A 12867-nucleotide genomic window follows, 5' to 3' on the forward strand; every position below is an offset into this window, starting at 1 on the left:
GGATGTAGCCTTTAATTTCTCTTCCAGTTCAGGTTCATGTTGTCACACGGTGTTTTGGTACACAGTGATACCCAGATTTGCACAAAGCTGGGTGTGTAGGATACTTTATCAGGGGAAAACAGGCTACTTCAGAAGTGCTATTGAAACTCCTAGCATTCTAATTTTTTTTAAAATGAAATGCTATTTTGAATAAGTACAGAATACAGTTCTTCTTTTGGCACTTACTTTTGTGCTCTGTTTAAGGTAGAAATGTTACAGAGACATCCATCAGTCTTAAATATTATGGGCTTTTAACTAGCTATATCACCAAACAGGAACCTGAGCTGTCAGAAGCAATGTTGGGAATTCTTCTAGTCCATATACTTTCTAAACAAACAGCTTATATGTTTCTTAAATCTTCTAAAGTCTTGAGAAACTGAATGTCCAAATTCAGTTTCAGCTTGCTTATTTATATTTTTCTCTTAATTGTTACAATTGCATTGCAGGAAGGGTATTGTTTTTAAAGGATATTTATTACAAATTTTGATTTGAGTTGTTGTTCAGCAGAGTACTTCAAAAAAAGGAAGGCGGCTCCCATCTGCCACTTCAGCCCTTGAAACAACTGTACAAATTACAGAATACTGCACAGCCAGAGTGAGTTCAGCTGCTGCATGCTTGGTGAGGATCTCCACCAGTAACCTGCTGTTCATGGCACTTGCTGGTTGTAGGGGAGAGAAATAGAGTGTCTATCCTGCTTGCTGGGTCCTCTTTTTGTACTTCAGAAGGGTGAAGGAAGTCAGGACAGGGTCTGAAAGGGCTCTGCCTCAGCCTACAGAGGGGGAATCAATTGTAGCTTTATAACCTTTCTGAAATAATGTATTCAGCTGTTAGGCCAAAGGTTGATCATGACCACTTTATAATGTTGGATATTGTTGCTCCGTGAATGCCTAACTGGTTGCACACACTTTCAGACATGTCCAGATATTACTGACAAAGAAGTCCTTTGAAGTGAAGTGTCATTGACTTGCGTCATCATTAGCAAATCTGTTAACTGTCCGCCTCACTTTGTTCATCTTGGCTAGCTTTCATAATGTTTGTAAGATTCTTTTTTTGTATTTATCACTAGGTATTATATGGAAGGAAAATACTAGCAAAGCTCTCTAACAGTGGCACAACTGTTCAGCTTGCTTCAAATGTGAGCTAAGCAGCAAACTAATTCTTCCCCTCTTCTCAGCATTAAGATCTTCACAACAGATTCAGAGAGCCTGGAAGTAGGCAGTCTTAAGTATTTTTTTTTTTTGCATAGGGAAACACCAAATGATACCTATTTGACATAGGGTACTTTGTAGCAACTGCTGGTGCAGCCTGCAGTCAAAGCATGGGAACTGCAAAGTACATACAGTTGAAGTACAGCTGAAAAGTGTCTTCAGTTTTGATGCTCAGTTGAAATAATTGCAAGGGTGTTTTGATTCCACAAGTGTTGTGAAGAAGACAGGGTTATCACAGGAAGAGAAGATTATTTTTTTTTAAATTTTAAATACAGTATCTAAAAAACTGTTGTGAATCAGATCAATAAATCTTCAAAGTGTCTGGCTTGCTTTGAACAATGCCACATGTAGCACAGCACTTTCAGGTTTGGGGTTTTGGGGGTTTTTGGGGGGGGGCAGTCAGAAATGAGGTTTTTGATTCTCTGAACATTTAGTAGCAACTTAAGCAGCTGGGGGTTTGGGCTTTTTTTAATTGCAATGTTCACTTCAGACAATCTTTGTTAAATTACTTAGTTTTCCAAAATTAAATTGGCAGTCTTCTACCTTTCAATGCATCTAGATACAGCTTAAATGAAAGTTTATTCCCTGATTCTGTTTTGGACTGTTGCAAATATGCAGATTGATCAGGAAAAGTGCATACTGAGGGGACTAACCCTGCAAAGTATTAGCTGAAAGCTTAGCCCCTGCTACCGCTTTGCTGTGCAGTATGAGCTCTGTCCCTCATCCAGTTTTGCTTAGTGTTGTAAAGCTGAAGTCCTGTGCGCTTCAAACAACATCATGGTGAAATGAGAATAATCTGATTGAAGTCTTCCAATTTGTATTTATAGAGATTGACGTGTCTAACCACTGGCCAGGACCAGATGCCTCAGAAGGTTACAGAGTTCAGTGACTGCCCCTAACACTGCTTCCTTCTACTTCCCTGTAAACAAGGATTAGCTTAAAACTTTGAAGCACAATGTTTGTCTGCTGCATTATCCAGATTCTTTGAAACACTTCTGTGACCCTTATGTTTTTACTGATTTAAAGATATAATAGTGGGATTATTTTAAGTAGCAAATTTTATGTGTATTATCTACTAACCACAGACTGTGTCAATGCTAGTGAAACATACTGGGTTTGCTGTAAATGAGACAAATAAAACTTTGCTTAGCCAAGCTGTGAGAACTGAGAATGCAAAAGAGAAGAGGCAAAGCGGAAACAAGTAGATGAAAATTTTAAGTATTTCTCAATAATAAAGAATGAGACAGACACACTTATGGAACATATACTGACTGATACTGTTATATGTGGACACTAACAAGTCTTGAACATATATCAGTGACATTAGATGCAGATTTTAACATTTATCTTTTACTGGTTCTTTCCAGAAAACTTTGTATTTTTACAAAACAAGGCTCCAAACAATCTTCCTACCCTGCCCCCCTCCAGTGATCAGCTTTCTGCTAATCATCTTTCACATGGAGGGGGGGGAAGTACAGTAAGAATTTAAAAAACCTTTTCATAAATAAAATCAATTCATTTGCTAGAATAAATAAATCACCAATTCTCCGATCTTTCCAACCTGCCTTTCTACAAAAAGCAATGAAAGCTTATTGAAATCTATAGTTTTTGAATGTCAGTGCCACTGAACAGTCTAGTCATCTTTCCAACCTTCTTGTTTCCAGTTGCTTCTAGGTATATTCTGTTGTCTTAGTGCATTCAGTGGTGCTGACAGTATCTTGTAGTGGTGGTTAAAGATGAAATGTTTGCTGATTTTTATTATCTGTCAGCTGCCTTTTAGAAAAATGACACAGAGATGCTTATCTCTCCTCTGAAAATATACATAGGCCTTAGGAGCACGTCACTGAAAAGGTGGCTTCTTTCTCTCGCTTTCTTCAGGACGTGTTGCTACTACCTCTGTAAGCTGAAGTAGTTTGGATTGTGTTTGTGTTTTCAAAATCCCAAACATGTAAATTGTTACTGCAACATACTATGTAACATTTACTTAATTCTCTATGGCTTTCCTCCCTACTCCTAAAAACCAAGATTTGTTGATGGCCTTTACTTACCCAGATCTTTTCTGTTCTTCATTAGGAAAGTGTTAATCTCCGTATATGGAGCACTTATATCCCTCTAGATTATCAGTTAGTATTAGCAGATGCTAGGGGAGAGAATTGTGTAGTTGTGGGAAACCTGTAAATGGGAATTTGCTCAAATAAATTTGGTGGGAAATAGAAGCTTTTAGAACTTTAGTGTTAAGAGCATTGCATTGTGTTACTTGGACAAAGATCAACGTCTGTAAGACGCTTATAAATAATGATGAGAAGCCTGCTTTCTTCTGTCATTCATACTAAAAACAGAAGATAATTTAAGGCAAAAAAAAATTTCTCATGTTACTTTTCTTATAGATACTACAGAAATGTGTGCTTATTCAGCTATGAATTGGTATGGTATAGTACAGAGCTCAACCTAAGGTTTTCAGAACTCTTTATCGGTTACTAGCCAACGTAAGTAGGGAGGAAGGAAGTCTTTAGCAAGTCTAAAAGAAGACGGAGGTAGAAGAATCTTATGGAAGATTGCTTTAAGAAGTAACACTCTTCACAACCATGAAATTCTTAAATTGTTTTAAATTGCCAAAGGCTTAAGACACTATTTTAGTTTATCTTTTGTTACTGATATATCAGCTGTTCCTATTTACTAATCTTATGCTGTCTGTAATACCTGTTACATTTGCCGTTTTCCATTTAATCTGTTTTCTAAGTGTAGTGGGCTTGATTGTGGAAAAGAGTAGTTCGTAGCCTCATTAGCATTGTTAGGATGTGAACAGCAGAATATGAACACATGATCAATGGAAAAAATGACTTGTGCTGCATTTGTAACTGACATCACCTTAGCTGGACCACAGATGTGATTCCATCTGGCAATTCCTGTGCTGCTAATGATAACAACACTCAAGTCTTGCAGTGTTCTTTGATCAGTAGCTTTCAGGGACATGCAAACGCTGTTGTACTAGTCCTACAAACAGGGAAACTCTGGCGTGGGTGAGGTGGCAAACCCACGAATCGCAGCAGGTGCACGTTGGAGCCACCACAGAGTGGGCATCTTGAGTCTGTGTCCAGTTTTCCCTGCTCACTGAACCATGCTCTGTGGAGCCAAGCTGGATGTAATGATTTTCCTTGTAACAAAAGACTCTGCATAGATGGAATAACAGATGCTTTGAAAACTAAAAGTGTTTTCAATAATAAAATGATACTGGATATAACTGATACCTTGAGCCTAGAAAGCTTTTACTTGATAAAAAATTTCATGCTGATCAAATGTTAGGAATATGATTTGAAGTTAAAATAGTGGAAAGTTACTTTTTCTGTTATAAGTAGGCTGTAGGTTTGAGTCCTTTTACATAAGTGTGTGTGTATATGTACACTTGCTTATTACCTTTGAAGACACTACTGCCCAAGTAATTTTTTAATGTTTTTATACCTCAGGCAACATTTAATCAGTAATCTCATGTTGTCACATTCCAGATACCAATTGTTACTAAGCAGTTTCATGTATCTTGTCTGCCTATGGGTTAGGATTTAAACCGGAATGATGCATATGTGGTATTTGAAGTAATTTCTCACAAGAAGGGAGGGATGTGTGTTTTGCCCTATGTAGCTGTCTTTCTGCAGATGAGGGTGTGCCAGTGAGTCCCTGCTATTGTTGGGATATAAGATTGCCAGAAACTAATATTGGATGTTTTCCGTTCAGCTCTTAAGTGGAGACTAATAGAGGGGAAACCATCTTTGTCAGCCATCTGAAATGTCTTAAATATTTAATATCTAATAAAGGTATTTCTGGTTATGGTATTATTTAGGGCAGACATGTATGTAAATCGTAAAACAAAATTGGGAAATACACTTATTTCTTTTCATGCCTCTTAATAAATGCACAGCATAGAGTAACACAGTATTTAAGAAAGAGTGCAATAGAATCCAGTTGATTATTTCTTTGCTGTATCTTTTTATTCTCTTATAAAGTGGTGTGGGTGTGTGTCCCCTCCTTTCTGGCGTATTTGCAAACTGAAGTCATGAGCTGCATCAACTATATTCAACTATAAAGTCAGAAGTTGGTTCGTTCCAAGCTAGTATATCCTATCTGGGAATCAGGAGGCTAAATTAAAAATGCAGTTATAAAATGGCATATATTTGGAAGCTTTGTTCTCTTAAACCCAAACCTTCTGTTGACTGACGTTAGATGATCCAGAAGCAGATGCTGCAGCAGCTATTTGTTGATTTAGTTGCTATGGTGACATGATACATTCGTGTACAGCAGGAAGCTCACTGTACGTTGGCTAATTTGATAGGAAGGAAGGCTTGAGGTAGGTATTGCTGACTATATTGTTAATTGATCCTACCTTTCACATCCTCCCTCCACATGCTTTGTGGACGCACAGCTATAGAGGAAGGTAAAGGGAGATACCCCGGCGTGGCGTTTAGGTTAAGGTGCCCTGTTAAAAGAAGGGGGGGGCCAGTGCTCAACACATCACCGAAGATTACCTCAGTATTAAGTGAACGGAATAGATTGGAGCAGCGGAGTGGTGGCTGTTGAATCTGCCTTCATCCTTTGTCACTGTGGTAGCACCAGTTGAATGAGAGAAATAAAAGGATGCGAGCAACAGTAAGTCAAAGTGCTAAGGCTTTTGAAATGCGTTATGAGATAAAGCATGTCACTAATTAGCATCTTGATTGGAGCTATTAGTGGAGGAAAATGTAATTGTTCTGAATACTGCCCTAACGACAGCGCATAAATGTGGCTCTGCCTGGAAGTTGTGTTGTATTATATTCACCCTTTTCCAGAAATACACCCTTTTTTTAGTCTTGTTGCAGACAGACTGTTAAAGATACAGTGTACATCTTACAAAGGGCTTGGCTGTACCACCCTCTTAATGGGTTTAGTTGAGTGTTTTAAAATTTTTTGAAGTCAGAATGACCAAAAGCATTAGCTACAGTGTTTTCCTAAATTTGTAAAATGTTCAAAAATGAATTTACCTTTGTCCTTTCTGGGTAAAAATACTTCTCATCAGTACTGCTGAGCTAATTTCAGTTGCAGTATTTTTAGACAAACCACTGTTGTCTTTTTTATGTTGATGTATATTACTAGTGCATTTAGAAATATGATTTTGGTAAAGTCTTCCATTATTTGTGATTTTTGCTGACAATCATTTGCTACTGACTCAGCACCTATAACCATGTAATGCTAAATATAGATGCTTTCAGATTAATAAGAAACAAAACAAAAAAACCCAACCCCAAGCCTGAAGCTCTTGTCTCTTTCCTAGTAAAACATCTCAGAAAAGAACATTGTTTCTGCTAGTGTAGAAATGGATTGTGATTTGATTCTCTTTAAATTATGGTTTCAGAGGTCCAGGGAAATGTTTTGGAACACTTTATCCTCTTGGTTTCTAGGAAGTTTAACTGGAAGAAAAAACCAAAACACCCTACAACCCCCAAAACCACACACATCCCCCAAAAACCATTCCAGAATGAGAGAAAAACAGAACTCTGTTTTTCAGGAGTACTGTTTTGCTCCAATTTGTAATCTTTCTTGTTGCACAGGAACAGTCTCTTACTGCGTTATTTCATTTAAATATGCTTTAACGACAGCTGTAATATAACAAACTCTTACTTCTTCATATTATATATGATTTTAGCAGTGGATAAAATTAATGTAACGTATCCTAGCTTTCGTCCCCCCCACTTTCTCCTTGCCGTCTTACTTCCCCACATTTTTCAGTTTTTTAATACGTATGCCAGACTATGAATTGGCTTTGTTGCTAAAGGATTGCAGGTTTTTTTGTTGTTACGATATATTTAGTGGTAGATCTATTAGCAATCTTGTTACATATATTCAGAGGATTTTCATTTGGTTGGAAAATCTGTCCCAGATTTCACTTACTCTGGAAAAACACCTAATTTCACAAAATGTAACTAACTTCTTTTAGAGGAAGATATCAAGTAACCCATTCAGTTCCTCTCCCCTTCAGTGGGGGGTCGGGGGTGGCTGGGGAGAGGGAAGGATTCCAAATATCCCTTTACACTGAAATTCAATCAGGTTCCTTTGGTTTTCTTGCCTTTGTGGCGGTAGACAGTGCTAGCCTGTGGAGAAAACAGAGTGGCAGTTCTCATGTGGGCTTATCCCACAACTTCACACATGACACAATGTATTTAATGTATTTTGGTTTCTTTAGCCTCAGTCAGGATTAAAAAACTTAACCTTTTTCTTTTCCCCTTCAGAGGGCTGATAGTCCTTGATACTGAAGGATGTGTTTGAGAGCTAAGATATTTTTGAGAGACAGAGAAAGCTTGATGTCTATAGATTTTTCTTTAATGCAAATAAAAAAATATTTCTCTTATTTCCCTTGTATCCCAGTAACTCTAAAATGGTAGTTTCAATCTTTCAGATAAGACTTTGCTGGTTAGAAATAAACCCATAGGTATTAGGAAAACTAAATATTTTAAATGATGTTGTATATTTAGTAGCTAATAACTTCTACAGATAGAGGAGCTTTTAGGTATAAAAGCATTTATTTGGGCAAGCAATTTATTTGCTACAAAAGATTTTAAAATGTGGCTGTGAATACCAAGCTTGTAAAGCAAAATTTTACTGTCTCTGAATTGAATCTCTCGATGTTTGTGCTGGCTTAGAAGAGGTAGAAACTGTATTTCAGTCAGTCGTGTCCTTTTAGAAATACAGGTATTATTTGAACTGTGGCTGTAAGATATATAATACTTAGGGTCATCCTTATGTGGTAAGGATAAGCTAGACTCACTTCCATAAACCTTATTCAAATCTGATCTGCAAAAATTTCCCCCAATTAGGTAGTTCTTCATAACTTTATGGAGGAGAAGGTTACCAACTGTCTTAATTCCGGATTTGTTTTGTTTTGTGCCTGTGTGAAAGATCATCTAGTATACTTATAGACACAATCATTTGTTGTTTGGGTGGTTTGGTTTTTTCTTTTTACTTCAGACTAAATTTAAACTTCTAGAACCTAAATAATAAATAAAAAATATTATCTCTGCATATATAATATATTAGCAATAATATTTGTCATATAGGGTTTTTTTCAAATAAAATCTCTTTTGCCTTACAGATCCACTGCATATATGTATTTGGTAGAAGTGACAAAATATTTTCGACGCACTGTTTTTTGACTGGCTGTGTGTGTATTTGGGGAGGGAGCCTTGTTCTTTAGGCTTTAAGTTTTATTCAGAGAGCTGCTTTTGCACATGTATAATGGTGAGCAAAAGAAGAAAAATGTGTCAAACTTGCTATGAGACATCTTGTATTAAGCTAGTTTTTAGAGCTCATTGGCTTATTTCAGGTTTTACTTACTGGCTTTTTTTCCCTCTATAGGGACAGAAATAGTTTGGACTTCTAATTGTATTTACAATTTCTGCTATGGAAAGATGTTGCCTTAAAATAGTGAAGTAGCATGCTTGTGGATTAGTCCTAAGCTCTTTTGTTTTCCTGCTCTGCAAGTATTTCACCTCATCTAGGGCCCTTATCAGGATGAATCCAATTTTGGTATTGGTGCTTCACAATAATGTCCATAGGTTTTATTTTGGTCTTGCTTACTAACCACCTGATGGAGGACAGTCATTAATTGTGCAAGTCTATTTATATTTTATCACTTTTTTGTGACAGAGCACTGGGAAAACTTTTCCTTGCTTGTTGTAATGTAAATACGCATTTGTGATGATGCCACAAGTCTGATGCTGCCTTTCTTTCCCGTCAGCTAGCTGAAATTGTTTTGAAACCTGGCAATCTGCCAATACATCACTACTTCTGTTAGTAGGATGGAAGTGCAAGTAGAGATGCTTGTAGAAGGGTGTATCTTGCTGACAGAATGAAGGGTCATTTTTAATTGTTATTTCAGTGGAGTTAATGGGCTTTTTGGCCTTAATTAGTGTGCAAACAAACATATTCAAAGCAAGATTAGCTAGCTCTGTATTTTAAATTCCATTCTGTCCCTCACTATGATCCAGTGAAGAAATACCTTAACCTTCATATTCGTCTGGCACAAGCAAAATGTTAGGCTGCTTATGAAAGTATTCTATATCCATAAAGACAAGGATTAATAAGATATAAATCAGCTACATTTTGTATCATTGCCATTCTGCTTTTAAAAGACATTGCTGTGACCATATTGGTGGAGTGAAATACCTCTACGAATCTTATTTTGGCGTCTGCAGCCTCTGCTTCTTGCTGATAAAAGTTACTTCTAGACCTTTCTGGAGATAAGTCTTAACATTTGGCCTTAAGTTTTCCCTTTTTTTTGGAGCAGCCCTCTGAGTCAAGGTGGCTGCAGCTCTGCCTTGCACAGATTTCCCTTCCACCTTTTGTTGTTTGTGTTCTTAATCTTAGAAATTTTTTTCTGACTCCAGCCATTTTTATCAAATTCATTTCTTCAGTGTTAGAAATGAGCTAAAGACTTGAAAAAACATTCAACTCTCTTCCTGGTTCAGTCTAGAGAAACATCCTGTAGTTTCTCTTGCAGATAGTGAAGAGTTTACTGAATAAAAATAAGAAACATTGAGCATTCTCCTCTTTGAATGTTCATACTGCCTTTGATTCTTTAGATGCAAAATCAGAATACTTTCTCATCCTACTCATGCTGATATAGTAAAGCTAAATCATATACGAGATCTTCAACTGAAATTATTGTTAAATTATCATTATATCTGTTGATAGTAGTATGTCCAAGTCAATGTTGCATGTCTCTGTAGGATGTGTTCATACTACGTGAGCTACAATAAAATTATATTTTAATTTGGAATTCGTTGGGGAGAAAAATACTATAAAACAGTTTTATATAGAACTATTGTATTCTAAGAGTGTCTTTATCATATAAGACCAGCTCAAATTGTGATTTAAGGTGCAGAATAGATTTTCAAAGCTAATTAAGAGGCTGTCCCTTAACTAGTCCTTCAAAAAGGCAAAATGTTGTAATGCTTCTTCAGGCTACTGTCAGGAATTATTTACATATTAGTAATTTCAGTGTGCTCAAGAATGTTCCCAGAGACTGAGGCTAAGTGTCATGGAACAAGTCAGTTCTAGTAAACCATCTTTTCTTCCAGAAAGAGTGTCTGTGTGCAAACTGTCTGGTAAGAGTGGTCTCAGGAGTAGTTTCCAGTATTGTGTGGGAGAAGATTGTTGGCTGGCATTGTCCCGTGTTGTGCTCAAGACTACTATAACATTGTTCATCATCGCAGGTGACTGTTTCGGCACCTGGGAATGTTCTGAAGCACTGATAACTTGCTAATAGAGGTGTGGGTTTAGGTACCACTGACATGGTCAAGGGGATGAAGCAGTTCTCCTAGAAGCGATTAGAAACCCTCAGTTTGCAGAGACTGGGGACAAGGTGGGGGAAATTGCCAATGCTTAAAAAATATTGAAGGAGGTGGATGAAATTTACTCAGAACTGTTGTTCAGGAAATCCCATAGCACAGAAACTAGGGAGCATTTAACTAGTAGGAGATGGTTTTAAAATGTCTAGAAAGTGAACTTCAGGAACTTGCTGCCATAGAAGGTTGTGGAGGTGATTCAAAGTGTAAGCGAACTTGAAGACTTCAGGCAAACTCATGGACAATAACAGAGATGGACTGCAGAAGGTGGCCTGGCTCACTTGCTCTCCTTAAACATCATCTCAATTGATATATTGGAGACAAAGTACTGGGCTAGATGGACTGCTGACCCAGATGATGAGGACATTTCTTATGTTCTTATGTGGCTTGAGCAGCTGCCTGAGTTTAAACGGCAATTTCAGGAAAAACATTGAGCTTTGTAATACAAGGCATGATTCAGCTTTGTTAGGATGCTGGTCTTTGCCAATCCGGGCTATGTATCTTGAACTGACAGTGGATGGGCAGCAAAGTAAATGTTTTGAAATCAGGAAAAAAGCCAAGAATTCCATGCTAAGAAGGGGGTTTAATGAATACTATTCCTTTTTGCAAAGCCTTTCTATGTTTTTAGGATGGATTTTGCTTTTAATACTGCACTAAGAAGAAACCTCTATAATCCATATCTATTTAATTAAACTACTACAAAGCTTAGTATGTTGTTCATTTGATCTGAATTTATCTTCTAAAATCTCCTTTGTTGAATAAATTAAGTACCATTGAAAAGTATGAAATTTCACTGTTAAAATTCTGACAGTCTTTGGCAACTGATGCTTCAGGTATTTCAAACTTTAGCCATTGGGCTGTTCATTTTGTTTTATTTATGTAAGAACTGTTTTTAGCATAAGTGCATAGCTGCACTCTTGTATTGTCAACTTGTATGCTAATCTCTGGAAAGATATTCTGTACTGGTTTTCATCAGGAACTGTGCTGAGGTCGTGTGGATCATCATTAAATAACTGTTTAAAGGAAACGATTTATAGTCCCAGTGGAAATGACACAAAACTAGTTGTTGATCTAATACTCCCATTTCTTAATAGCAATGCCTTGGCATGTTTTGAACTTGAGACAGAAATATGTTGAGTCAAAGTTCTGTTAGCATTGAGAAATTACACTTTTAAATTTTATTAGGTTCTGTTATAGTTGGTTATGCTTTAGAAGTGCTCGTAGGCTTCTAGAGCCTGTATCAAGGCCTCAGTGTCTTAAGTTCGCATTATTTTGTTAAGCTTGTGAAGTCATTAATTAGTGTTTTGTTGATTTAGATGATTTAGAAAGAGAAATGGCATTTGAAAAGTGGCTGTGTTAAAGGTGCCTCCCACTGAGACTGGCACATCACAAATGAGTTTTTTCAGATTATCATAGTTATCTTAGAGGAGCAGGCAATGGAAATCTGGATAGAATAATGCACATTAGCCTTTGGATAGCAGAGCTTTAGATGCTCTGAGTAAAGCAACAGGATTTATTACAAAAAGATTGAGGCATGGGAAGAGAAGCCAAACCATCAGATTTTTCCAAAGCTTTTCACTTAGTTCAAGCTAACATGAATGTTTTGCCCAGAAGAGGAAGGAGATCAAGGTCTAGAATATTCAGTGTGAAAGACAAGGGCCTGATATTAGGGTTCATGAAGCAGCATGTTGGACAATGAGATGTGCAAATCTGTACAAAGCCACTTAGAATGAGATGAAAGAGCTATAAATACTAAGCAACCTGTGGATTTTGTTTGCCTAACACATGATGCTGTGAAAGATCCGTGTTACCTTTTCCTTTAGAGAAATTTTCTTGCATATTTGATTACATGCTGCAGACTCTTATTAGATAAGAGGGAATCCCTGTAAGTGATTGTCTTTGGTAATATCGTTTCTGACCAGAAAGGTATCAGTCTCTCTTTCTCTGTGTGTAGCTTTAATTCTTCTTATTTCAAATTGCATCTACTGAGGTGGTGAGTAAGTGTCAAAAATGTCCTTCTCAAAGCAGTGATTACTCCATGGGGTTCAGCAGTGATAAGGCTGGTCCAGCAAGCAGTGCTGGTCACGTTGACACGTTACCCCAACACAAAGACTTTTGAAGCCAGGAGTTCTTGAAACTTCTGAAATTACTTCAGCCCTGATTCAGGCTCTGTTTTGGCACACTTGGCAACAAATACAGCCTATCTTGGAACAGTTGTAAAATACAAATGCGAATCCACAACATAAAAGCAA

At 37.2% G+C, this 12867-nt stretch overlaps 1 protein-coding gene and 1 long non-coding RNA gene across 6 annotated transcripts in view; both read left to right on the top strand.

Annotated features, from left to right (window-relative positions):
• FNDC3A (fibronectin type III domain containing 3A) overlaps nt 1-12867 on the top strand; it is a 126393-nt gene that overhangs the window by 26634 nt on the left and 86892 nt on the right. The gene's annotated exons all lie outside the window — the stretch shown is intronic.
• Nucleotides 202-4492, top strand: LOC128141440 (uncharacterized). Its single transcript, XR_008235032.1, has 2 exons — nt 202-633; nt 2075-4492. It is a non-coding gene; the product is annotated as an uncharacterized LOC128141440 (long non-coding RNA).

Source organism: Harpia harpyja, chromosome 4, assembly GCF_026419915.1.
Source record: "Harpia harpyja isolate bHarHar1 chromosome 4, bHarHar1 primary haplotype, whole genome shotgun sequence".
NCBI lineage: Eukaryota > Metazoa > Chordata > Aves > Accipitriformes > Accipitridae > Harpia > Harpia harpyja.